Source organism: Ricinus communis, chromosome 1, assembly GCF_019578655.1.
Source record: "Ricinus communis isolate WT05 ecotype wild-type chromosome 1, ASM1957865v1, whole genome shotgun sequence".
NCBI lineage: Eukaryota > Viridiplantae > Streptophyta > Magnoliopsida > Malpighiales > Euphorbiaceae > Ricinus > Ricinus communis.
In genome coordinates, this window is record NC_063256.1 from 14,379,978 (window position 1) to 14,407,792 (window position 27,815).

Genomic DNA, 27,815 nt, shown 5'->3' on the forward strand with positions numbered 1-27,815 from the left:
TTTTAAAAGCCTTAAATAAAATAATGCAAATCATAACCTAATTAATTCTAAGAGGTGTTTTTAAATGAACTGCCTAGATTCCCAAAATCCATGCTATCAAAACGCGCAACTATGAGCAAATAAAGCTAGTAAAAATATCAAACATAAATGAACTAGAGAATGTATTAAACAGCAGATATATTAAAGAAGAGGTACTTTAGTACCGTCTAATCCTAGCGTAAGATACATTAGTACTCTTCGACTAGACCCATTAGAGAGATATATTAGTATCTTATCTCCTAAGGAGATACTTTAATACCTTAAGTTTTTTTAACATGTGACACCGACCAAATTAAAGTCTTATTTTATTTCATAAATAAAAGTCATTTCAGATTTAGCATTCGAGCTGAACATAAGCATAAAGGATATGAGGATTATGCTAATAAGCTTAATTTATTTCAAGTTTAGCATCAAGCTCATCATGTACAAAATGCTAAATTGATTTGAAGGTTGAAACATGAAGTGAAACCTAATGCGGAAATTAAACTATGTAAAGAAAAGAAGGAAAAGAAGAATAGAGGAAAACTAGAAAGGGATTAAGGATGAGGGGGCACTTATGATATTAACACAACCCCGGCTTTTAAAAGCCTTAAAACAAATACCACAAATAATAATCCCAATTAATTCTAAAAGGAGTTTTAAATGAATCACTTAGGATTCCAATCTATACTATCAAACCTGCAACCAGTAAGGAAATAAAGTTAGTAAAAAGATTAAACAAAAGAAACTTGTAATTAAAAAAGAAAGCAAAGAAATATTAAAGAAGATGTATTTTAATACCTCATCTAACTTAGCAAAAGATACATTAGTACCTTTGATTAGACCCATTAGAAAGATATACCGGTACCTTATCTAGTCCTGGGTGGAGATACTTCTTTTAATACCTTAAAGTTTTTTCATGTATGTCCCAAACCAAATTAATGTCTAATTTTATTTCATAAATCTAAAAGTCATTTTATTTAGTATTCGAGCTCAAGCAAGGATAGTGATTATACTAATAAATTTAACTTGCTTCAAATTGAGCATTGAGCCATACAAAATACTAAATTGATTTTAGTTGTTTAAGCATGCGAGGGGAAAACCTAATGCAGAAATTAAACCATGTAAAGAAATGAGGAAAAAGGAATAGAGCGAATTGAAAGATTGGTTGACGAGGGGGCGCCAAGAGGAATTAATTACAATTCGCTTTTAAAAGCCTTAAATCAAATAACACAAATAATAATCCTAATTAATTCTAAGAGCTAGTTTTAAATGAATCACTTAGGATTCTAAATCCATGTTACTAAAACCGCAATTATGAAGAAACAAAGTTATAAAGAGATCAACATTAAAATGAACTTGCTATTAAAATAGCAAAGAAATATTAAAGAAGATGTACTTTTGATACTCTCATCTAATCCTAGTAGAAGATACATTAGTATTCACCACACTCATTATTTTAATACCTTAAGTTTTTCTTAACATATGAAACTCGACCTTATTTCATAAATCTAAAGTCATTTTACATTCCCACTATTGTTTCATGATAATTAATTCAACCACCACCTAATATTCCTCAAAAGCTCTATATATTGTTTTTATGCATGCCTTTTTTCCCTTCCCAAAAGGCATAATTCGAGAAGGTCCCCCAGAGAAATATTATTCCCAATAGTAATATGTAAAGCATTATTACAAAGTGAATTTGTTTTATTCTTTTAATGCTTTCAAAATTATTATATATGAAGATATCATTTCTCCTGAAATATATAAATTTTAGCCAAAACCATCCCATTGTTTTTCCCGCCTCTTATACAAGACCATATCATTTTTAAAGCGTGATAGCCAGATTTCAATACTATATGGCATGTTTTTGTGAGCATTATTATTAATGTTAACTTTTCTATTTAAAGTATGTTCTTTTTGTTTGGTTAATCTTTAAAGTATGTCTTAATTATGTGTTTTCTAGAATGTAAGTATAAACATGTGAGGTGAAAACCTAATGCGGGAAATTAAACCACGAAAGAAAAGGAGGAAAAAGGAATATAGCGTAACTAGAAAGAGATTAAGGATGAGGGCCCCTAAGAGAAATTAATTACAACCTTGGCTTTTAAAGTCTTAAATCAAATAACACAAATAATAATCCCACTAATTCTAAAAGGAATTTAAATGAATCACTTAGGATTCTTAAATCCATGTTATTAAAACCTCGCAACTAAGAAATAAAGTTATAAAAAGATCGAACACAAATGAACTTGTTATTAAAATAGCAAAGAAATATTAAAGAAGAGGTACTTTGATACCTCATCTAATCCTAGGAGAAGATACATTAGTACCTTGACTAGACTCATTACTTTAATACCTTAAGTTTTTCTTAACATGTGAACCGGGCCAGCCTTTAATTCTAATTTTATTTCATAAATCTAAAAATCATTTTATTTAGCACTGAGCTAAACATAAGCATAAGTGGATGGAAAATTACACTAATAAGCTTAACTTACTTCCAAACTGAGCATCGGAGTCTATCATATACAAAATGCTAAATGAATTTTAGTTGTTTAAACATGAGATGAAAACCTAATGCGAAAATTAATCCATATAAAGAAAAGAAGGAAAATAGCAATTAGGCGATTTAAGGATGAGGGGCTTTTAAAGAAAATTAATTACACACCGGGCTTTAAAAAGTCCTAAAATAGCAGCACAAATAGTTCTAATTAATTCTAAGAGGAGTTTTAAATGAATCACTTAAGATTCCTAAATCATTGTTATTAAAACCCGCAACTATAAAGAAATAAAGTTAGCAAAAAAATCGAACACAAATAAACTTGTTATTAAAATAGTAACAATATTAAAGAAGAGGTACTTGATACCTCATCTAATACTAGTGAAGATACATTAGTACCTTGACTAGACTCATTATTTTAATACCTTAAGTTTTTCTTAACATGTGAAACTGACCTTATTTCATAAATTTAAAATCATTTTATTTAACATTCGAAATGAACATAAGTATAAGAGATGGAAGATTACACTAATAAGCTTAACTTACTTCAAGTTGAGCATTGAGCCTATCATATACAAAATGCTAAATTAATTTTAGTTGTTTAAACATGTGAGGTGAAAACCTAATACAAGAAATTAAACCATGTAAAGAAAAGGAGAAAAGAAAAATAAAGCATAACTAGAAAGGGATTAAGGATAAGTGGGGCGCTTAAGGGAATTAATTATAACACTAGTTTAAAAAGTCTTAAAATAAATAGCACAAATAATAGTTCTAATTAATTTTAAGAGGAGTTTTAAATAACAATTTAAATATTACAACAAAATGAGGGCAAATAATGTAAACTTAAACCTAATTAATAATTAGTTTAGTATAAAATAAAAATAGAATAATGAAAATATAATTCTATATATTAAGTGGTAAACAATATGATATAGAAAACATAGAGAATATATAATAATTACCCCTAACACTAATCCTAAAAAATAGTATTTTAATTATATTATTAAAACCATATTAACTAAAACATTAATTTTCTTTAGAAAATAATTCTAATTTTAAAAGTAGCACTTAAAATTGCATTTTAATATCTTTATACTTAATAACTTAGTTTTCTAATCCTAATCATCTACTAACCTAAGGAAGAGGTAGTTTGGTACCTTGCATAATCTAATGAAAAGATATCTTAGTACTTTGACCAAATAATGTAAATACAAAAACTTGAAGTGTTAATTAATATATTACATACAATGAAATTAATAAATTTACTTGTCCATTCTTCTTATATTCAATATAAACTCATTGAAATAGAATGGAAGATTGCATGTGATCAAGCCATATTTGAAAAGAAAAACGATCTCCGAAAAGTTAATGTTCTTACCAGAGTAAAAAAAACCCATTAACACTAATTGACCGCTTTGATATATGGCTATGATCAATATCATTGTAACATATAGCACATTTATGAAATAATTAGTTAATTATTTAAAATAATAATAGTAGGACTAAAATTTTTAGCTAAAATCTTAATTTTTTATGCTTATATTAATAATTAATTTAATAGACTATAAATAGTTAGACTTTATCTTAAACTAATTCTTTACCCACGAATTGCATAAACTGTTGTAATGATTTTGATTATAAAGAATAGTATAAATTTAATATATTGACAAATTTGATAGAACTTTAAGTATTTTATTATTATTATTTATAAGAATAATTATTATTTGCCCCATATATTTTTTCATATTAGTTACATCTAATATTTAAAAATTATATTTTTTAATCTTTCAATTTTATAATTTTATACTAAGAATCACTTTCATCAAGATTTTGTTTAACAATCATTAACTATATTTGATTTTATAGTATTTGCCCTTCATTTTAAGTGTAATTCCTTCCCATTTCATTCTCAAGAAGTCTATATCGAATATAAGAAAAATATATTTCGCTATATGTTAACACTTTAAATTTTTGTAATTACATTACCCTCTTAAAATTATTATTAAATTCTTTTATAACAAAGTATTGGCAAATGTTACTATTATTTTAATATAATGGAAGATAATTATCTTTTTATTTTTATCTAAAATGGGTCAATAAGATTATTAAATACATTTTACCCATAATATTTAAGATGCAAAGCAAAGCGTAATTATCGAATACAAATAAAAGTGAAATAATTTACCATTTTGGTACTTAAGCTCTTTTTCCCTCTCTCAGCTTGGATGCTTTCTTGAATGGATTTATTTAGAGCTTCTATAACCAAAAAATAGTGCAAAATAGCTCGTCCCGTAAAAAGGAAATTAACACATATGATATAAATAAATAAACCATGTGCAATTGATTTCTTGCTCTTCTTAATAAAGCACCTAACAACACAAATCAATTTGCAGCTAGCTAACCTTCGTAATTAGCATTATTATACCGCACTGACCCGTGACTGGAGAGCGACAAGGTAGCCAATGTGTGCTAAAATGCCATGATGCATAGCATGTAATACGTAACACGACATAGCCAATATATGCCAAATGCCAAAAGAATTTTTTTTAAAAAAGTATTAGCAAACATTTTAATATAATATAAGATAATTATTTTATATTTTTATCTAAACTGGGTCAATTGGAATATTAAATATATTTTACCTATAATATTCAATGGGCAAAGCAAAGCAAAATAATATAATATAGAGTAAGATCAAGCCATAGGAACTTCATTTCCTTCTTGGCACACAAAGAATTTATGAGTACAAGATTAGAACTTCAAAACAAGAAAAGTATATCTCTTTTTAAAAAGTTATCACTATTCACCTTATATCTCTTTTAGAAAATTATCACTATTCACCTTTATATCTCTCTTTAAAAGTTATCACTATTTACCTTCTTTAAGTCACGTATCATAAATATCAAGAAAAGCTAGCATTGAAAATAAGAAGCTATGTACGCTATAAGAACCAAATGAAGTTAGGAGAAAGTTTGACCCAATAGCCAAAAATGCCCAACCAAAAATTAAACCTAATCCTACAAGGAAGAAAAGATGTAGAGAGTAAACTAGAACCAAATTGAATAATTAAACTTAATCCAGCTTACAACCATCTAAACATCAACAATATCATAATTAAGTAGAGAAACAAAAACTAAAAGCACAAAACATTGAAAGCCAATCACTAGAGCAATCACCCAAAATAATATATCGATGTCTATTACTAATGCAATAAAACTACAGTCAGCGACAATGGAAGACATAAGATCAAGAGGGCAAGAGTATAAAGAGCTTAGCCTTCCATAGTTCCAAATCAATCAGATTAAGAAAAAAAATCATATTTCCAAATGTAAAATAATACTTCCTCAAACATTCAAAGTGTTGAACCCTACAAATACATACAACTTAGCTTAGCTTAAATTATTGTACGTAAACACATAAGGTAGTAGAGTAACTCCTCATCATAAGAACATAACCACAAGGCTCCTTTCTCCCGGGCTTGCTCACCGAGATTATTGGAATGCTAGAAGAACTCTCTTGTAAGTCTAGATAAACGCATAACCGTTGTTTCCAAAAAAAAGCAAGAAGAAATCACAAAACATATAATTACCGAGTCAAAAATATCAAAACCACAAACTAAACTAATAAAGCTAGCATCACTTATCATTCTCCTAACAAATTGATCAAAAAATAGGATAGCAACCAAAAACTTAATCGGAATTTAAACTTTTGTTTTAAGCCGAAATTATAAGTAAAAAGTTAGCACCAATAAGAATTCTTCCCGAATATCTAACCATACGCCCCTAGAAAAACAATAGGTTGAAATATTATTTAAACGCAGCAAAGCCCGACATTCATTTTCATAAATGTCGAACCACATGTGCATGACCAAACCACACGTGATGTTATCAAGATTCCTTCCCATAAGTAGTACTTCGAGTTGATTTTCATGTGATGTAAAAGAAAAGGTGAAATCAATGGTTTTTTAGGTTTTAAAACCAAAAGCAATATTTTTGTTATCCCCGGAAAGAAACATAAATTATTTGTCTGATGGTCTAATCGTGATCCAAATATTTAACCTAGAATAATGTGACATCGCCTATAACAAAGAGACAACATATACAATCCTACGGAGGCTAAAAACAGATAAAAGGTGCAACACTTCCACATTTACCCCGTGATATTTCCAATTAAATGGGCAAAAAGAAATGTGACCCGAGATACCATGAGGCTCCTAAGACCTATAAGATTAAGGCTAATCATTGCAAGACCGCTAAGAGTAGAATACTATTCGGACCCAAAAGCATTTTTATACGTAGTGACAAAATAGTAATGCTAAATCATCTAAAATAGAAGAATGATAGCCCGTCATGTCTAAATCAAGAATTAAGAATACCGGAAAATAGAATTGAGGGTCTTCCCCTTAGTATTTTCACATAAAGTGGTTGTTGCTCTTAAAATTGTTCCTCTACCATCGAAAGCAGACTTCTACCATCGCAGCATGCAAATGGCCCAGTATTAACAAAATATTAGCATACAAAATTTGACTTAAGATTACATACATGATTAGCCAACATGTAGAGCATGAGGTTATAAAACAAATTTCAAGTAGTCTTTTCGACTATTCCAAAGGGTTTGATGATCCCGTAATCGTGGAAAGCACCGGATGTAACAATCAAAGAGAAGAGTATTGTTGGTATGATCGGTAATGAGCCTCTAATTGCCGAATAATAAACCATGTCACAATTATAAAATAGAAAATGAAAAAATATAATTTGTAAATGTTAAAAGGTAAACATCATGATATAGACAAATATAGAGAATATATAATAAGTAGTACTAACTCTAATTCTAGAAAATAGGATCTTAATTACATTGTTAAAAATCATGTTAACTAAAAAATTAACTCTTAAGAAAATAATTCTAATTCTAGAAAGTAGCATTTAAAATTAGATTTTTAACATTTTTATTACTTAATAAGTTAGTTTTCTAATCCTAAAATATACCACATCTATGGAAGAGGTATTTTGATACCTCCACTAATCCCAGTCAAGATATATTAGTACCTTAACTAGACTCATTGTAGAGATTTATTGGTACCTTATTTAGTTTTAGGGAAGATACTATAATACCTTAAGTTTCTCTTAACATGTGAAACCGCCAAATCAAAAAGTAATTTTATTTCCTAAATCTAAATGCCCTCATTTTATTTTAGTATTCGAGGTAACCATAAGGTGTAAGCTTGACTTACTCAAGTTGAGCATTGAGTCGACCAAGTGCAAAATGCTAAATCGATTTTGTCCTTTAAACATACGAGGTGAAAACCTAATACGGAAATTAAACCATGCAAGAAAGTGGGAAGAGAGGAGAATATAGCAAAACTAGAAACGGATTAAGGATGAGGGGGGCGCTTAAAAGAAATTAATTTCAATTCCGCTTTTAAAAGCTTTAGAAAAATAATACAAATAATAATCCTAATTAATTCTAAGAGAAGTTTTAGATCACTCACTTAGGATTCCTAAATCCATGCTATTAAAACATGCAACCATGAAGAAATAGAGTTAGTAAAAAGACTAAACACAAATAAACTTGTAACTAAAACAAAGAAAGAAATATCAAAGTAACTAAAAAAATTAAAGTAAATCTAAAATATTATGATTTCTAATTAGATAATAATTGTAGTATTAAAGTTAATAATATTAAATATATTTGTAGTATTAATTTATATAATACTAAAAGTCAATTAATAAATATTTTCAATAATGTTATGTTCCATTAGTGTAAAAATTTTAAAACCAATAAAATCTTTAATTATTTATTATTATTAAAAATATTATAAATAAGAGGCGCACAATATATTTCAGATTTTTCTATATTATACTATTTAACCATTAACATTTAAAATTATATTTTCATTATCCTATTTTATATTGTATAATAAAATCCCACCCCTTAGAATTTCAGCTTAAACATCGCTATATAAATTTAATATTATATTATTTTTCTCCGACTTTTGGTATAATGCCTCTTATAATTTATTAATTATACTAAACCCTATTTTCTAATTCTCCTGCAAAAATCAATTTTAATATATGTAAAAATAGTTAAGTATTATTCATTAATTACTATAATTTCAAGAATTATTAAATTTCAGAAATTTAAATAATTTAAACAATGTTTTTGTGAAAATATTAAAAATTTATATAATTTAACTTTTAAATTATTAAAATAAAATAAATACTATTTTTATTATTAATTTTGTTACACTAAAATTATAACTTTGATAAGAAGTTTGAGGATCAAATTATATTTTTTATGAAATTAATTCTTTAATTGCAAATGACTTCTCGAGATGTAAAAAGATTATAGTGCAATAATTAAATATAAAAGGCTCGTGCATTACACAAAAACTCGAGTGGGGGGGGGGGGAAATAATATAAACTCAAACCTAGTTAATAATTGTTCAACAAAAATTCTAACAAAGAATAAATTTTAGTATAATATTACAAAATAGAAAATGAAAAATATAATTTGTAAATATTAAGAGGTAAACATCATGATATAAACAAATATATAGAATATATAATAACTAGTACTAACTCTAATTCTAGAAAATAGTATCTTAATTACATTGTTAAAATCATATTAACTAAAAAATTAACTTCTATTAAGAAATATTCTAATTCTAGAAAGTAGCATTTAAAATTAGGTTTTTAACATTCTCATTAGTTAATAAGTTAGTTTTCTAATCCTAAAATATACTAATTTACTTGAAAAGGTACTTTGATACCTCCCTTAATCCTAGCAAAAGATACATTAGTACCTTGACTAGACTCATTAAAGAGATATAATGGTACCTTATCTAGCCCTAGAGTTAATACCTTAAGTTTTTATTAACACGCGAAACTCCACCAAATCAAAGGCTAATTTTATTTTCTAAATCTACATGCCCTCATTTTATTTAGCATCTGAGGTGAACATAAGTATAAGGCACATGAAGATTACATTGATAAGCTTGATGTACTCAAGTTGAGCATCGGAGTCAGATCACATGTAAAATACTAAATTGATTTTGTCCTTTAAACATCCGAGGTGAAAATCTAACGCGTGAAGCTAAACCATGCAAAGAAAGGGAAGAGAGGAGAATAGAGCAAAACTAAAAATTACTTAATAAGTTACTTTTCTAATCCTAAAATATACCCCCGCCAAATCCTAGCAGTAAAATATATCAATACTTTTACTAGACTCATTAGAGAGAAATATTGGTTTCTTATTTAGTTCTAAAAGAGATACTTTAATATTTTAAGTTTTTCTGACATGTGTGACCGGCCAAATCAAAGTCTAATTTTATTTCCTAAAAATCTAAATGCCCTAATTTTATTTTAGCATTCGAGGTAAACATAAGCATAAGGCACATGAAGATTACACTAGTAAGATTGATACTCAAGTCAAGCATTAGAGCTTAATTACATGCAAAATCAAAATTGATTTTGTGCTTTAAACATGGAGGTAAAAACCTAATAAGTGAAACTAAACAGCGCAAAGAAAGAGCTAAGGAGAATAGAGCAAAACTAGAAAGGGATTTAGGATGACGGACGCTTTAAGGAATATTAATTATAATCCCGGCTTTTAAAAGCCTTAAAATAAATAACACAAATAATAATCCTAATTAATTCTAAGAGGAGTTTTAAATGACTCACTTGGAATTCCTAAATCCATGCTATCAAAACCTCGCAACTATAAAGAAATAAAGTTAGCAAAAAGACTAAGCACGAATAAGCTTGTAATTAATAGCAAAGAAATATTAAAATAATCGAGAAAATTAAAGTTAATGTAAAATATTGTAGTTTCTAATCAAACAATGGTTTTGTAATATTAAAAGATAATAATATTAGCTTTATTTATAGTATAATTTATATAATACCAAAAATAAATTAATAAATATTTTTCAATAATCTTATGTTATTATATTAATAAAAAAAATTTAAACCAAAAAATCTTTACAAATATTTAATTTATTATTATTATTATTATTATTATTATTATAAATAAGAGGTAGTTACTATATATTTTTGTGTTTTTCATATTATTTAACTATTTAACTCTTAACATTTAAAAATTATATTTTTCATCAATCTATTTTGTATCATATAATAAAATCTCCTCCCTTAGAATTTCCAATTAAACATCGCTAATTAAATTTGATTTTATACTATTTGCTCTTCCGACTTTGGTGTAATATACAAATTACCCCTTATAGTTTGTTAATTATACTAGAACTTCATTTTCTAATTTCGTAAAAATCAATTTTAATATATGTAAAAATAATTAACTAGTGTTCTTTGATTACCATAATTTTAAAAATAATTCAATTCTAGTAAAATTTTTGAATATTTTAAAAGTACTTATATTTATGAAAATATTAAAAATATATATAATTTAACTCTAAATTACTAAAATAGCAGGTCGTGGAACAACGTAATATCTTTATGATAAACCGATTCATTTTGCAAGTTCATATTACTATTCTTATTATTAATTTTTCATACTAGAATTATAATTTTGCTAAGAAGTATGAGATCAAACTATATTTTTTTATAGAATTAATTCTTAAATTATATTGACTTTCGAGGCAAAGAGATTTTAGTGCAATGACTAAATATAAAGGGAAATTTATACATTACACAAAAATTTAGAGAGAAAATAGTATAAGCTTAAACCTGGTTCATAATTGTTCAACAAAAATTTTAACCAGCTAAAACAATTTTAGTATAGAATACCTTAAATTTAGTCCTGGGGTAGATATTTTAATACTTTAATTTTTCTTAACATGTGAGATTGACCAAATCAAAGTCTAATTTTATTTTCTAAAAATATAAATGCCCTAATTTTATTTTAGTATTTTAGGTGAACATAAGCATAAGTCATGAAAAGACTACACTCGTGAATCTTGACTTAAATTCAAGTTGAACATTGGAGCGACCACATGCGTAATGCTAAATTGATTTTATCCTTTAAACATGGAGGTGAAAACCTAATAAGTGAAATTAAATCATGCAAAGAAAGGGGAAAAGGAGAATACAGCAAAGATAAAAAGCTATTAAGGTTGATAGGAGATGCTTAAGGAAATTAATTACAACTCGGCTTTTAAAAGCCTTAAAACAAATAACACGTAATAATAATCTTAAATAATTCTAAGAGGAGTTTTAAATGACTCACTTAGGATTCTAAATCCATGTTATCAAAACCTCGTACTATGAAAAATAAAATTAGCAAAAAGACTAATTACAAAAACTTGCAATAAAAATAACAAATAAAATTAAACTAACTAAAAACATTTAGAGTAATTACTATATACTCCTTATGTTTTTCCATATTTATCCCTTAATATCTAAAATTTATATTTTTATCCTTTTGTTTTGTAATTTTATAATAAAAACCCTCTCGCCAAAATTCCGATAAGAAAATCAGAACTAGGTTTGTATTATACTATTTGCCTCTTGTTTTTGGTGTAATATATAAATTACCCCTATATTTTATATATTGCACTAATGTCCCCTTGCATTTTGAAAGTCAATGCAATTAATAATAAACTAAATTGATAAAAATATAATTTGATCCTCAAACTTCTTGAATTTTACAAAGAAATTAAAATAAAAATTTCTAGTACAATAAATAACTTTAAGAGGCAATTTGTATATTACTTCAAAGGTCAAGAGGCAATTTGTATTACATTAAAGATCAAGAGGCAATTTATATATTACATCAAAGATCGGGGCAAATAGTATAAAACCAAACTTAGGTAACACTGTTTAACAAAAATTCAGACGAAGCCAATTTTTAGTATACAATTACAAAATAGAATGATAAAGAAAATATAATTTTTAGATATTAGAGAGATTAAGGATGAGGGACACTTAAGAGAAATCAATTACAAGCCCTGGCTTTTAAAAAGCCTTTAATCAAGTAACACAAATAATAATCCTAATTAATTCTAAGAGGAGTTTTAAATGAATCACTTAGGATTCCTAAATCCATGTTATCAAAACCTGCAACTATGAAGAAATAAGTTAACAAAAAGGCTGAACACAAATGAACTTGTAATTAAAATAGCAAAGAAATATTAAAGAAGAGGTACTTTGATACCTCGTCTAATCCTAGAAGAAGATACATTAATACCTTGACTAGACTCATTAGAGAGATATATTGGTACCTTATCTCCTGTGGAAGATACTTTAATACCTTAAGTTTTTCTTAACATGTGAAATCGACCAAAGTAAAGTCTCATCTTATTTCATAAATCTAAAAGTCATTTTATTTAGCATTCGAGAACATAAGCATAAGGGATGGAAAGACTACACTAATAAAAGTTGAGCATTGGAGCCTATCACATACAAAATGCTAAATTGAGTTTAGTTGTTTAAACATGTGAGGTGAAAATTTAATGCGAGAATTAAACCATATAGAGAAAAGGAGGAAAAGAAGAATATAGGAAAACTAGAAAAGGATTAAGGATGAAGGGGCGCTTTAAGGAAAATTAATTACAACCCCCGGCTTTTAAAAGCCTTAAATAAAATAACGCAAATCATAATCCTAATTAATTCTAATAGGTGTTTTAAATGAATCACTTAGGATTCCTAAATCCATGTTATCAAAACGTGCAACCATGAGCAAATAAAGCTAGTAAAAATACTAAACACAAATGAACTTATAAATAAAATAGCAAGGATATATTAAAGAAGAGGTACTTTAATACCCGGTTTAATCCTAGTAGAAGATACATTAGTATCTCTGACTAGACTCATTAGAGAGATAGATTAGTATCTTATCTCCTAAGGCGTATACTTTAATACCTTAAGTTTTTTTTAACATGTGAAACCCACCAAAGTATAAGGATATGAGAATTAAGCTAATAAGCTTAATTTACTTAAAGTTTAGCATCGGAGCATATCACGTACAAAATGCTAAATTGATTTTAGCTGTTGAAACATGTGAGGTGAAAACCTAATGCAGGAAATTAAACTATGTAAAGAAAAGAAGGAAAAGAAGAATAGAGGAAAACTAGAAAGGGATTAAGGATGAAGGGGCGCTTAAGGGATATTAAATACAACCCTAGCTTTTAAAAGCCTTAAATCAAATACCACAAATAATAGTCCCAATTAATTCTAAAAGGAGTTTTAAATGAATCACTTAGGATTCATAAATCCATACTATCAAAACCTGCAACTATGAGAAAATAAAGTTAGTAAAAAGATTAAACACAAAGAAACTTGTAATTAAAAAGAGCAAAGAAATATTAAAGAAGATGTACCTTAATACCTCATCTAATCCTAGCAAAAGATACATTAGTATCTTGATTAGACTCGTTAGAAAGATATATTGATACCTTAGCTAGTCCTAGGGAAGATACACCTTAAGTTTTTCTTAACATGTGATACTAACCAAATTAATGTCTAATTTTATTTCATAAATCTAAAAGTCATTTTATTTAGTATTTAAGCTCAACATAAGCATAAGGGATAGCAGGATTACACTAATAAATTTAACTTGCTTGAAATTGAGCATTGGAGCCTACCTCGTACAAAATGCTAAATTGATTTTAGTTGTTTAAGCATGTGAGGTGAAAACCTAATGCGGAAAATTAAACCATGTAAAGAAAATGAAGAAAAAAGGAATAGAGCATAACTAGAAAGAGATTAAGGATGAAGGAGCTCTAATAGGAATTAATTACAACCCCGGCTTTTAAAAGCCTTAAATCAAATAACACAAATAATAATCCTAATTAATTCTAAGAGGAGTTTTAAATGAATCACTTAGGATTCTTAAATCCATGTTATTAAAACCTGCAATTATGAAGAAAAAAAAGACTGAACACAAATAAACTTGTTATTAAAATAGCAAAGAAATATTATAGAAGAGGTACTTTGATATCTCATCTAATCCTAGTAGAAGATACATTAGTACTTTGACTAGACTCATTATTTTAATACCTCAAGTTTTTCTTAACATATGAAACTGACCTTATTTCGTAAATCTAAAGTCATTTTATTTAATATTTGAGCTGAACATAAGTATAAGGGATGGAAAGATTACATTCCCACTATTATTTTATGATAATTAATTCAACCACCAGCCTAATATTCCTCTAAAAGCTCTATATTTTCCTTTATGCGCCTCTTTTCCCTTCCGAAAAGGCATAATTGGAGAAGGTCCCCCGTAAGAGAAATTATTCCCAATAGTAATATGTAAAGCATTATTACAAAGTGAATTTGTTTTTATTCTTTTAGTGCTTTCAAAATTATTATATATATGAAGATATCATTTCTCCATAGAAATATATAATTTTTAAGCCAAAACCATCCCATTTTTTTCCTGCTTTCCTCTTGTACAAGACCATATAGTTTTTGTGTGATAGCTGTATTTCATTACTATATGGCATGTTTTTGTGAGCATTACTATTAATGTTAACTTTTCCGTTTAAAGTATGTTCTTTTTGTTTGGTTAATATTTAAAGTATGTCTTAATTATGTGTATTCTAGAACAAAATTATAAACATGTGAGGTGAAAAACCTTATGCGGAAATTAAACCATGTAAAGAAAAGGAGGAAAAAAGGAATGTAGCGAACTAGAAAGAGATTAAGGATGAGGGGGCTTCTAAGAGGAATTAATTACAACCTTGGCTTTTAAAAGTCTTAAATCAAATAACACAAATAATAATCCTAATTAATTCTAAGAGGAGTTTTAAATAAATCACTTAGGATTCTTAAATCCATGCTATTAAAACCCGCAACTATGAAGAAATAAAATTATAAAAAAACTGAACACAAATGAACTTGTTATTAAAATAGCAAAGAAATATTAAAGAAGAGGTACTTTGATACCTCATCTAATCCTAGGAGAAGATACAGTAGTACCTTGAATAGACTCATTATTTTAATACCTTAAATTTTTCTTAACATGTGAAATCGGCCAACTTTAATTTTAATTTTAATTCATAAATCTAAAAATTATTTTATTTAGTACTTGAGCTAAACATAAGCATAAGAGATGGAAAAATTACACTAATAAGCTTAACTTACTTCAAGTTGAGCATTGGAGTCTATCATATACAAAATGCTAAATGAATTTTAGCTGTTTAAACATGTGAGATGAAAACCTATCATGGAAAATTAAACCTTGTAAAGAAAAGAAGGAAAAGAAAAATAGAGCATAATTAGAAAGGGATTAAGGACGAGGGGGCGCTTAAGGGAAATTAATTACAACACTGGCTTTAAAAAGTCTTAAAATAAAGAGCACAAATAATAGTTCTAATTAATTATAAGAGGAGTTTTAAATGAATCACTTAAGATTCCTAAATCATTGTTATTAAAACCCGCAACTATGAAGAAATAAAGTTAGCAAAAACTAAACACAAATAAACTTGTTATTAAAATAGTAAAGAAATATTAAAGAAGAGGTACTTTGATACCTCATCTAATCCTAGTAGAAGATACATTAGTATCTTAACTAGACTCATTATTTTAATACCTTAAGTTTTTCTTAACATGTGAAATCGACCTTATTTCATAAATCTAAAAACCATTTTATTTAACATTCGAGTCAACATAAGTATAAGGGATGGGAAGATTACACTAATAAGCTTAACTTACTTTAGGCTGAGCACTGGAGCCATACAAAATGCTAAATTAATTTTAGTTGTTTAAACATGTGAGGTGAAAACCTAATATAGGAAATTAAACCATGTAAAGAAAAAGGAGGAAAAGAAAAATAAAGCATAACTAGAAAGGGATTAAGGATGAGGGGGCGCTAAGGGAATTAATTATAACACCGGCTTTAAAAAGTCTTAAAATAAATAGCACAAATAATAGTTCTAATTAAATCTAAGAGGAGTTTTAAATAACAATTTAAATATTACAATAAAAATCAAGGCAAATAATGTAAACTTAAACCTAATTAATATTTAGTTTAGTATAAAATAAAAAAAAATAGAATGATGAAAAATATAATTCTATATATTAAGTGGTAAACAATATGATATAGAAAACATAGAGAATATATAATAATTACCCCTAACACTAATCCTAAAAATAGTATTTTAATTATATTATTAAAAACCATATTAACTAAAATATTAATTTTCTTTTAGAAAATAATTCTAATTTTAAAAGTAGCACTTAAAATTGCATTTTTAATATCTTATACTTAATAACTTAGTTTTCTAATACTAAAAATCTACTAACCTAAGGAAGAGGTAGTTTGGTACCTCGTGATAATCTAATGGAAAGATACCTTAGTACTTTGACTAGACTCATTAGAGAGGTACATTGGTATCATTATCTAATTCTAGTGAAAGATACCTTGGTACCTTCAGCTTTATCTTCATATATGAAAAGTGACCAAATAATTCTAATAATAATTTTAAAAGAATAATGTAAATACAAAAACTTGAAGTGTTAATTAATATATTACATAAAATGAAATTAATAAAATTTACTTGCCCATTCTTCTTATATTCAATATAAACTCATTGAAATAGAATAGAAGATTGCATGTGATCAAGCCATATTTTAAAAGAAAAACAATCTCCGTAAAAAGTTAATGTTCTTACCGTAGTAAAAAAACTCATTAACACTAATTGACTTCTTTGATGTATGGCTATGATCAATATCATTCTAACATATAGCACATTTATGAAATAATTAGTTAATTATTTAAAAATAATAATAGCACGACTAAAATTGTTTTAGCTAATATCTTAATTTTTTTATGCTTATATTAAAAGTTAATTTAATAGACTATAAATAGTTAGACTTTATCCTAAACTAATTCTTTACCCGCGAATTGCACAACCGTTGTAATGATTTTGATTATAAAGAATAGTATAAATTTAATATATTGACAAAATTTGATAAAACTTTAAGTATTTTATTATTATTTATAAGAATAATTATTCTTTGCCCCATGTATTTTTTCATATCAGTTACATCTAATATTTAAAAATTATATTTTTTAATCTTTCAATTTTATAATTTTATACTAAGAATCACTTTCATCAAGATTTTCGTTAAACAATCATTAACTATATTTGATTTTATAGTATTTGCCCCTTCATTTTAAGTGTAATTCCTTCTATTTCATTTCAAGAAGTCTATCGAATATAAGAAAAATATATTTCGCTATATGTTAACACTTTAAATTTCCTGTGAATTACATTACCATCTTAAAATCATTATTAAATTCTTTTTATAACAAAGTATTGGCAAACATTACTATTATTTTAATATAATGGAAAATAATTATGTTTTTATTTTTATCTAAAACGGGTCAAAAAGATTATTAAATACATTTTACCCATAATATTTAAAATGCAAAGCAAAGCAGAATTATCGAATACAAATAAAAGTGAAATAATTTACCATTTTGGTACTTAGGCTCTTTTTCCCTTCCTCTAAGTTGGATGCTTTCTTGAATGGATTTATTTAGAGCTTCTATAACCAAAAAGAGTGCAAAAATAGCTCGTCCTTAAAAAAGAAAATTAACACATATGATATAAATAAATAAACCACAGGCAATCGATTTCTTGTTCTTCTTAATAAAGCTCTAACAACACAAATCAATTTGCAGCTAGCTAACCTTCACAATTAGCATTATTATACCGCAATTGACCCAGCCGGTGTAATACGTAACATGACATAGCCAATATATGCCAAAATCCTAAAAGAATTTTTTTTTAAAAGTATTAGCAAACATTTTAATATAATATAAGATAATTATTTTATTTTTTTATCTAAACTGGATCAATTGGAATATTAAATATATTTTACCTATAATATTCAACGGGCGAAGCAAAGCAAAATTAACGAATGCAAATAAAAAGCAGAATAATTTACCATTGTGGCACTTGAGGCTCTTTTTCACTTCTCTCAATTGGATGCTTTTATGATTAGATTTATTTGCTGTAACCCAAAAGGAGTATTGATAAAAACTATAGAGTCAAACTACAGAAAGATGAAAAAAGGAAAGTCAAACCAAGTGTACAGCCAATATGTGTACCTTCAGAAGATTCTGACTATTGATTAAAGCTACAAAGCATTTCCAACAACAACTATATCTTAGAGTAATGTAGAAGGTTAAACAGATTCCACAAAGGGTTATGCAGAATAAAGAAGACAACTAAGCAAATGCATGCAATTTTACTTCCTCATTTCACTCATCCCAAGTGGATCATGAAACAAATTTTGGATTGAAACAAGAAACTATTAAAATATAGATTAAAATCAAGCCAGCAGGAACTTCATTTCCTTCTTTCACACACAAAGAATTTATAGAGTACAAGATTAGAACTTCAAAACAAGAAAAGTATATCTCTTTTTAGAAAGTTATCACTATTCACCTTATATCTCTCTTTTAGAAAATTATCACTATTCACCTTATATCTCTCTTTAAAAAGTTATCACTATTCACCTTCTTTTAAGTCACGTATTATAAATATCAAGAAAAGCAAGCAATGAAAATAAGAAGCTATGTACGTTACAAGAACCAAATGAAGTTAGGAGAAAGTTTTACCCAATGGCCAAAAATGCCAACCAGAAATTAAAACCTAATCCTGCAAGGAAGAAAAGACAGAGAGAGTAAACTAGAACCAAATTGAATAATTAAACTTAATCCAGTTACAACTATCTAAACATTAGCAATATCATAATTAAGTAGAGAAACAAAAACCAAAAGCACAAAACATCGAAAGCCAATCACTAGAGCAATCACCCAAAATAATATATTGATGTCTATTAATAATGCAATAAAACTACAGTTTTGCGACAATGGAAGACATAAGATCAGTAGGCAATAGCATAAAGAGCTCAGCCTTCCATAGTTCCAAATCAGTCAGGATTAAGAAAAAAAAATCATATTTCAATGTAAAATAATTCCTCCTCAAACATTCAAAGTGTTGAACCCTACAAATACATACAACTTAGCTTAGCTTAAATTATTGTACAGAAACACATAAGGTAGTAGAGAAACTCCCTCATCATAAGAACATAACCACAAGGCTCCTTTCTCCGGATTGCTCACTGAGATCATTGGAATGCTAGAAGAACTCTTTGCAAGTCTAGATAAACGACAATTGTTGTTTCCAAAAAAAAGCAAGAAAAAATCACAAAACATATAATTACTGAGTCAAAAATATCAAAACCACAAGCGAAACTAATAAAGCTAGCATCACTTATCATTCTCCTAACAAATTGATCGAAAGAAACAGGATAGCAACAAAAAAACTTACTAAAATTTAAACTTTTTGTTTTAAGCTGAAATTAGAAGTAAAAAGTTAGGCACCAATAAGAGTTCTTCCTCAATATCTAACCATACGTCCCTAGAAAAACAATAGGTTGAAATATCAGTTAAACGTGCAAAGCCTAACATTCATTTCCATAAATGTCGAACCACATGTACATGACCAAACCACACGTATGTTATCAAGGTTCCTTCCCATAAGTAGTACTTCATAGTTGATTTTCATGTGACAGAAAAGAAAAGGTGAAATCAATGGTTTTTTAAGTTTTAAAACCAAAAGAAATATTTTTTGTTATCCCTAGGAAAGAAAGGAACAGTCATAGTCAAGTTTATTCAAATGTACCCAAATTTAAAAATTACAATCAAGGCCTTGAGAAGCGAAGCACATAGTGACAAAAGCCACTTATCACTTCTCCACAAGCTGGTAGAGACCAAGAGATGAACAAAAACCAATGCACAGGGCTCCTCAATATCATAATGCAATTAATTAAATCACAAAATTATAAAACGGAACCAATTTTTCAATGATGGCAGCCACATCTCCACAAGCTAGTGGGATCTCAGAAAAGCCAATACTCAAAATTCACTACTACTTAAGAGTATTAATTAAATAAAAGATTATGGATAATGACATCCAAAATAGCTTATTTTCCAATCTTTAACCTACAACCTGATGAGAGAAAGGGACTTCTGGGAAGTAAGGAACCAAATGAATTAAAAACCCCATAACTTCCCTCGATCAATCTAATTTAATCATATTCAAAATAGAAAACCCATTATTTAAAGAAAAAAGAACTCCCTCATGATTAGTGCTCTATGACAACACTGGCTGGAGTTAATACCTGAAAGATGTGGTAAGAAGATCTCAGCCTTCCATAGTTCCAAATCAGTCGGGATTAAAAAAAAAAAAGAATTATATTTCAATGTAAAATAATACTTCCTCAAACATTCAAAGTGTTGAACCCTACAAATACATACAACTTAGCTAGCTTAAATTATTATACATTCTTTAGTAAGAATATTAGGAGTTAATACTGTTGACTAAAACAGAAACACATAAGGGAGTATAGAAACTCCCTCATCATAAGAACATAACCGCAATGCTATCAAGGTTCCATAAATGTCGGAACTACATGTGCATGACCAAACCACACGTGATGTTATCAAGGTTCCTTCCCATAAGTAGTACTTCGAGTTGATTTTCATGTGATGTAAAAGAAAAGGTGAAATCAATGGTTTTTTAGGTTTTAAAACCAAAAGCAATATTTTTTGTTATCCCTGGGAAAGAAACATAAATTATTTGTTTGATGGTCTACTGCATCCAAATATTTAACCTAGAATAACAGATATCAGCTATAACAGAGAAACAATATATACAATCCTATGGAGGCTAAAAACAGATAAAAGGTGCAACACTTCCACATTTACCTGCATATTTCCAATTAAATGGGCAAAAAGAACCAGACCCGAGATAGCAATAAGTGTAGCAAATGCAGTTTCCAAACCCTGGCTGATGGAACTGAAAATATAAAAAGCAAAAAACATCTGTTAAAAGGTTATAATAAACCTTCACACAACACTTTTTACCACTACTCACGCATTCTACGCGGATGAAGTATATAAGTTTGGAATAGAGCTATTTTATGTTGCAAAAAAAAAAAGTGATTATAAATTTATGAGTCATGAAGATAATCATATGTTTAGTCTTTGCATGAGTACGGAGGAGGGGGACCAAAAGCTTCAATTAATTTCCAAGCATTGATTCAAATAGCAAATAAAGATGATAAAGTTTCATCTGTCATCACTTGTAATGGAATTTAACTTTTTTGGTACTTTCATAAATTTGTACCTCACTTTTTTGGATCACAGCCATTAAACACCTGAGTATTGTTTCCTCATAGTTTGCTTTCATCTTTATTCAAAGTACCACAATCCAAATAAGAGAGACTGCACTTTCATGTCTATAAGCATACTTGCAGTACGTCACCTGACGCTCAATTGACAACAGATACCACGAGGCTCCTAAGACCTACAAGATCAGAAGGCTAATCATTGCAAGACTGCTAAGAGTAGAATACTATTCAGACCCAATAGCATTTTTATACAGAAGTAGACAAAATAGTAATGCTAAATCATCTAAAATAGAAGAATGATAGCCTGTCATGCTCCAACTGAAGAATTAAGAATACTGGAAAACAGAATTTAGGGAGAGTCTTGCCCTTAGTATTTTCACATAAAGTGGTTGTTGCTCTTAAAACTGTTCCTCTACCCTTGAGCAAGACTTCTACCATTGCAGCATGCAATGGCCCAGCTATTAACAAAATATTAGCATACAAAATTTGACTTGAGATTACATACATGATTAGCCAACATGTAGAGCAGGAGGTTATAGGCAGCCCCAGCCTAAGCAGTCTTTGTGACTATTCCAGTGGCTTTGATGATCTCAGAATCGTGGAAATTACTGGAGAAGAGCAATCAGTAGAAGAGCATTGTTGGTATGATCAGAATAGAGCCTCTAATTGCCAGAACAATAAACCATGTCACAATCTGCAAAAAATATGCTTATGATTCAAATTCTGTGAATTAAAAGAGGCTAATAATACACAAGCTCCACATACGAGGATCCAAAATAAAAACCTGTGCACAAGCCTGCAACTAATTTTTTAAAGAAAGGAACAGTCATAGTCAAGTTTATTCAAATGTACCCAAATTTGAGAATTGCAATCAAGGCCTTGAGAAGCGAAGCACATAGTGACAAAAGCCACTTATCACTTCTCCATAAGCTGGTAGAGACTAAGAAATGAACAAAAACCAATGCACAGGGCTCCTCAATATCATAATGCAATTAATTAAATCACAAAATTATAAAACGGAACCAATTTTTCAATGATGGCAGCCATATCTCCACAAGCTAGTGGGATCTCAGAAAAGCCAATACTCAAAATTCACTACTACTTAAGAGTATTAATTAAATAAAAGATTATGGATAATGACATCCAAAATAGCTTATTTTTCAATCTTTAACCTACAACCTGATGAGAGAAAGGGACTTCTGGGAAGTAAGGAACCAAATGAATTAGAAACCCCATAACTTCCCTCGATCAATCTAATATAATCATATTCAAAATAGAAAACCCATTATTCAAAGAAAAAAGAACTCCCTCATGATTAGTGCTCTATGACAACACTAGTTGGAGTTAATACCTGAAAGATGTGGTAAGAAGATCTCAGCCTTCCATAGTTCCAAATCAGTCAGGATTAAAAAAAAAAAAAAGAATTATATTTTAATGTAAAATAATACTTCCTCAAACATTCAAAGTGTTGAACCCTACAAATACATACAACTTAGCTAGCTTAAATTATTGTACATTCTCTAGTAAGAATATTAGGAGTTAATACTGTTGACTAAAACAGAAACACATAAGGAGGTATAGAAACTCCCTCATCATAAGAACATAACCGCAAGGCTCCTTTCTCCGGATTGCTCACTGAGATTATTGGAATGCTAGAAGAACTCTTTTCAAGTCTAGATAAACGACAACTGTTGTTGCCAAAAAAAGCAAGAAGAAATCACAAAACATATAATTACTGAGTCAAAAATATCAAAACCACAAACAAAACTAATAAAGCTAGCATCACCTTACCATTCTCCTAACAAATTGATCAAAAGAACAGGATAGCAACCAAAAAACTTACTGAAATTTAAACTTTTTGTTTTAAGCTGAAATTAGAAGTAAAAAGTTAGGCACCAATGAGAGTTCTTCCTGAATATCTAACCATACGTCCCTAGAAAAACAATGGTTTGAAATATCAGTTAAACGTGCAAAGCCTGACATTCATTTCTATAAATGTCGAACCACATGTACATGACCAAACCAGACCTATGTTATCAAGGTTCCTTCCCATAAATGTCTGTCCATAAAAAGACGAGTTGGGTAAGAAGAAACTTTTTATTCTCAACCAGACCTAATTGGCAGACACAGACCAAAACTAATGATCAAGATGACTGGCTAACTTTAATCTATCTACTTAACAAACATATTTTAAAAAACGATTAGCTAAAAAGAAAAGACTCCGAACAGATACTTGACAATCAACCCACTAAATGGATTTTCAAAATAAGAAGGAAAACAGAGAAAGGTGCAAACACTGAGATTCAATTATTTTGTTTTCTGATCTAATCTTTGTGTTCAAAACGCCAAAAAAAGGATTGGCAAGATTAAAACTCCCTACAGAAAGATTATCACTAAAATCTTATTGTTATACCCAATAAGATTATTAAATACATTTTACCCATAATATTTAAGATGCAAAGCAAAGCAGAATTATCGAATAGAAATAAAAAGTGAAATAATTTACCATTTTGGTACTTGAGGCTCTTTTTCCCTTCTCTCAGTTGGATGCTTTCTTGATTGAATTTATTTAGAGCTTCTATAACTAAAAAAGAGTGCAAAAATAGCTCTACTCCCAGTAAAAAAGAAATGAAAACATATGATATAAATAAATAAACCACAGTAATCGCTTTCTTGTTCTTACTAAAGTGTCCAACAACATAAATACAAAAAAATCACATAAAATTTGCAGCTAGCTAACCTTCAAAATTAGCATCATTATACTACAATTGACCTAGGGTCGGAGAGCTGACAAGGTAGCCAATGTGTGCTAAAATGCCATGATGCATAGCATGTAATACAGAAGACGACATAGCCAATATATGCCAAAATGCCAAAAGAATTTAAAAGAAAAGTATTAGCAAACATTTTAGTAAAATATAAGATAATTATTTTATATTTTTATTTAAACTGGGTCAATTGGAATATTAAATATATTTCACCTATAATATTCAAGGCGCAAAGCAAAGCAAAATTATCGAATACAAATAAGAAGTAGAGTAATTTACCATTGTGGCACTTGAGGCTCTTTTTCACTTCTCTCAATTGGATGCTTTTATGATTGGATTTATTTGCTATAACCCAAAAAGAATATTGATCAAAACTATAGAGTTGAACTGCAGGAAGATGGAGAAAGGAAAGTCAAACCAAGTGTACAGCCAATATGTGTACCTTTAGAAGATTCTGACTATTGATCAAAGCTACAAAGCATTTCCAAAAACAACTCAATCTTAGAGTAATTGTAAAAGGTTAAACAGATTCCACAAAGGGTGATGCAGAATAAAGAAGACAAAATTAAGCAAATGCATGCAATTTTACTTCCTGATTTCACTCATCCCAAGTCGATCATGAAACAAATTTTAGATTGAAACAAGAAGCTATTAAAATATAGATCAAGATCAAGCCACAGGAACTTCATTTCCTTCTTTGGCACACAGTAATTTATGGAGTACAAGATTAGAACTTCAAAACAAGAAAAGTATATTTTTCTGTTAGAAAGTTATCACTATTCACCTTATATCTCTCTTTAAAAAGTTATCACTATTCACCTTATATCTCTCTTTTAAAAAGTTATCACTATTCACCTTCTTTTAAGTCACGTATCATAAATATTAAGAAAAGCTAGCATTGAAAATAAGAAGCTATGTACGTAACAAGAACCAAATGAAATTAGGAGAAAGTTTGACCCTGGCCAAAAATGCCCAACCAAAAACTAAAACCCAAATCCTGCAAGGAAGAAAATACAGAGAGAGTAAACTAGAACCAAATTGAATAATTAAACTTAATCCAGCTACAACTATCTAAACATCAGCAATATCATAATTAAGTAGAGACACAAAAACCAAAAGCACAAAACATTGAAAGCCAATCACTAGAGCAATCACCCAAAATAATATACTAATGTCTATTAGCAATGCAATAAAACTACAGTTTTGCGACAATGGAAGACATAAGATCAGTAGGTAGTAGCATAAAGAGCTCAGCCTTCCATAGTTCCAAATCAGTCAGGATTAAGAAAAAAAAAAAAGAATCATATTTCAACATAAAATAATACTTAACAATCAAAATGTTGAACCCTACAAATACATACAACTTAACTAGCTTAAATTATTGTACATCTATTAGGAGTTAATACTGTTGACTAAAACAGAAACACATAAGGTAGTAGAGAAACTCCCTCATCATAAGAACATAACCACAAGGCTCCTTTCTCCGGATTGCTCACTGAGATTATTGGAATGCTAGAAGAACTCTTTTCAAGTCTATATAAACGACAGCTGTTGTTTACAAAAAAAGCAAGAAGAAATCACAAAACATATAATTACTGAGTCAAAAATATCAAAACCACAAACGAAACTAATAAAGCTAGCATCACCTCACCATTCTCCTAACAAATTGATCGAAAGAAACAGCATAGCAACCAAAAAACTTACTGAAATTTAAACTTTTTGTTTTAAGCTGAAATTAGAAGTAAAAAGTTAGGCACCAATGAGAGTTCTTCCTGAATATCTAACCATACGTCCCTAGAAAAACAATGGTTTGAAATATCAGTTAAACGTGCAAAGCCTGACATTCATTTCTATAAATGTCGAACCACATGTACATGACCAAACCAGACCTATGTTATCAAGGTTCCTTCCCATAAATGTCTGTCCATAAAAAAACGAGTTGGGTAAGAAGAAATTTTTGATTGTCAATCAGACCTAATTGGCAAACACAGACCAAACTACTGATCAAGATGGCTGGCCAACTTTAATCTATCTACTTAACAAATATATTTAAAAAAAAAAATTAGCTAAAAAGAAAAAACTCCAACCAGATACTTGACAATCAACCCACTTAATGGATTTTCAAAATAACAAGGAAAACAGAGAAAGGTGCAAACACTGAGATTCAATTATTTTGTTTTCTGATCTAATCTTTGTGTTCAAAACGCCAATTAATGGATTTTCAAAATAACAAGGAAAACAGAGAAAGGTGCAAACACTGAGATTCAATTATTTTGTTTTCTGATCTAATCTTTGTGTTCAAAATGCCAAAGAAATGATTGGCAGGATTGAAACTCCCTACAGAATGATGATCACTAAAATCTTATTGTTATACCCATAAGGGAAAGAATTTCTGCTCAAACCCCAAATACATCCCTCACATCAAAGCATTTAACCTTGGAATCTCAAAGAGAGTCTATTTGCATTGGAATTATGATATGAAATGACAAAATCTTTGGAAAACCAATAAGACAAAAGGAGTCGCTTAATCGCTCTTCAGACTCCACACCATGATGTTTAGTTATTAAAGATCAAAATTCAGATTCTTATATTCCTCACAAATCAATTCCAGAAAAATCAAACAACATACCATGGCACTAACTTGGAACAACACAGAATCAGAAATTATAAATAAAGAAGCCAAGCGAACCCCTTCACAGTCCCTTTCAGATTCCAATGAGAAGATTATGGTCTTCCAAACGTCAAGCGCCTGCGACCTTCAACTGGACAAGGAAATTTAGAGAGATGATTGGAATGGAAGGCTGAGATTAAGTTATACCCTCACTTATGTTCCTATTTGGTTTAGAAATTTGAAAAGCTCTTTCCTATTGTGGGAATAGTATTCGTTGCATTCTTTTAAAAAAAATTAGGAAAAAAAGAAGCGGGTAGATACAAATTCAACTAATATTTTCGACAAATAATTTATTTGTAAATAAAATATGATTAACTAAAAAATAATATCTCAACTTATATATATATATATATATAGCCCGGGCATTGAGAAGGAAGGACGCTTTCAAAGGCGAAAGGCCATGGGGAGATACCGTCTGTGATCCATGGATCTCCGATCGGGAAACCGTATCCAAGCTCCGTGGCTAGTCTGCGCTTTTTGGACTTTGAAAACTTAGTGAATCGGCAGGTGATCTGTCCTTTCTCCCCCTTTCGTCAGTCGTCTTGATCCGCCAGAGCAAGCTAGCTTCCTTGAAGAGGCTTGATGGGAAAGAGAAGTGAAGAAGGAGAACCTAAGGAAGGTCTCTCTCTACCTCACAAACTCTTAGATTCCATGGCTAAGGCTTACTTTGGTGGATTTTGGGTGAGGGTAGGTAGAGGAGTAGGAAAGGGAGTGAGTATAGGATAGAACCTCGG

General features: G+C 28.9%; 3 long non-coding RNA genes across 8 annotated transcripts in view; all 3 read right to left on the minus strand.

Moving 5' to 3' along the window:
- LOC8271308 overlaps positions 1–27,815 on the minus strand; it is a 53,486-nt gene extending 25,671 nt beyond the window's left edge. The window contains exons 1-2 of one of the 3 annotated variants that reach the window (XR_007216992.1): positions 26,115–27,815; positions 24,853–25,958 (exon numbers count right to left, since the gene is read on the minus strand). This is a non-coding gene — a long non-coding RNA (uncharacterized LOC8271308). The remainder of the gene's footprint in view (positions 1–24,852; positions 25,959–26,114) is intronic. The other 2 variants (XR_007216990.1, XR_007217000.1) reach the window with 2 other exon arrangements.
- On the minus strand, positions 18,185–18,774 carry LOC125370863. The gene is made up of 3 exons (XR_007217014.1): positions 18,551–18,774; positions 18,388–18,453; positions 18,185–18,211 (listed from the first exon to the last, which is right to left on the minus strand). It is a non-coding gene; the product is annotated as an uncharacterized LOC125370863 (long non-coding RNA).
- Positions 19,250–24,420, minus strand: LOC107262484. Of its 4 annotated transcripts, none has more exons than XR_001536379.3 (5): positions 24,383–24,420; positions 22,148–24,226; positions 21,639–21,818; positions 21,218–21,308; positions 19,250–19,607 (listed from the first exon to the last, which is right to left on the minus strand). It is a non-coding gene; the product is annotated as an uncharacterized LOC107262484 (long non-coding RNA). The 4 variants fall into 4 exon arrangements; XR_007217007.1 differs by lacking the exon at positions 24,383–24,420 and having other exon boundaries at positions 22,148–23,330; positions 24,149–24,321; XR_007217010.1 differs by lacking the exon at positions 24,383–24,420 and having other exon boundaries at positions 22,148–23,575; positions 24,149–24,321.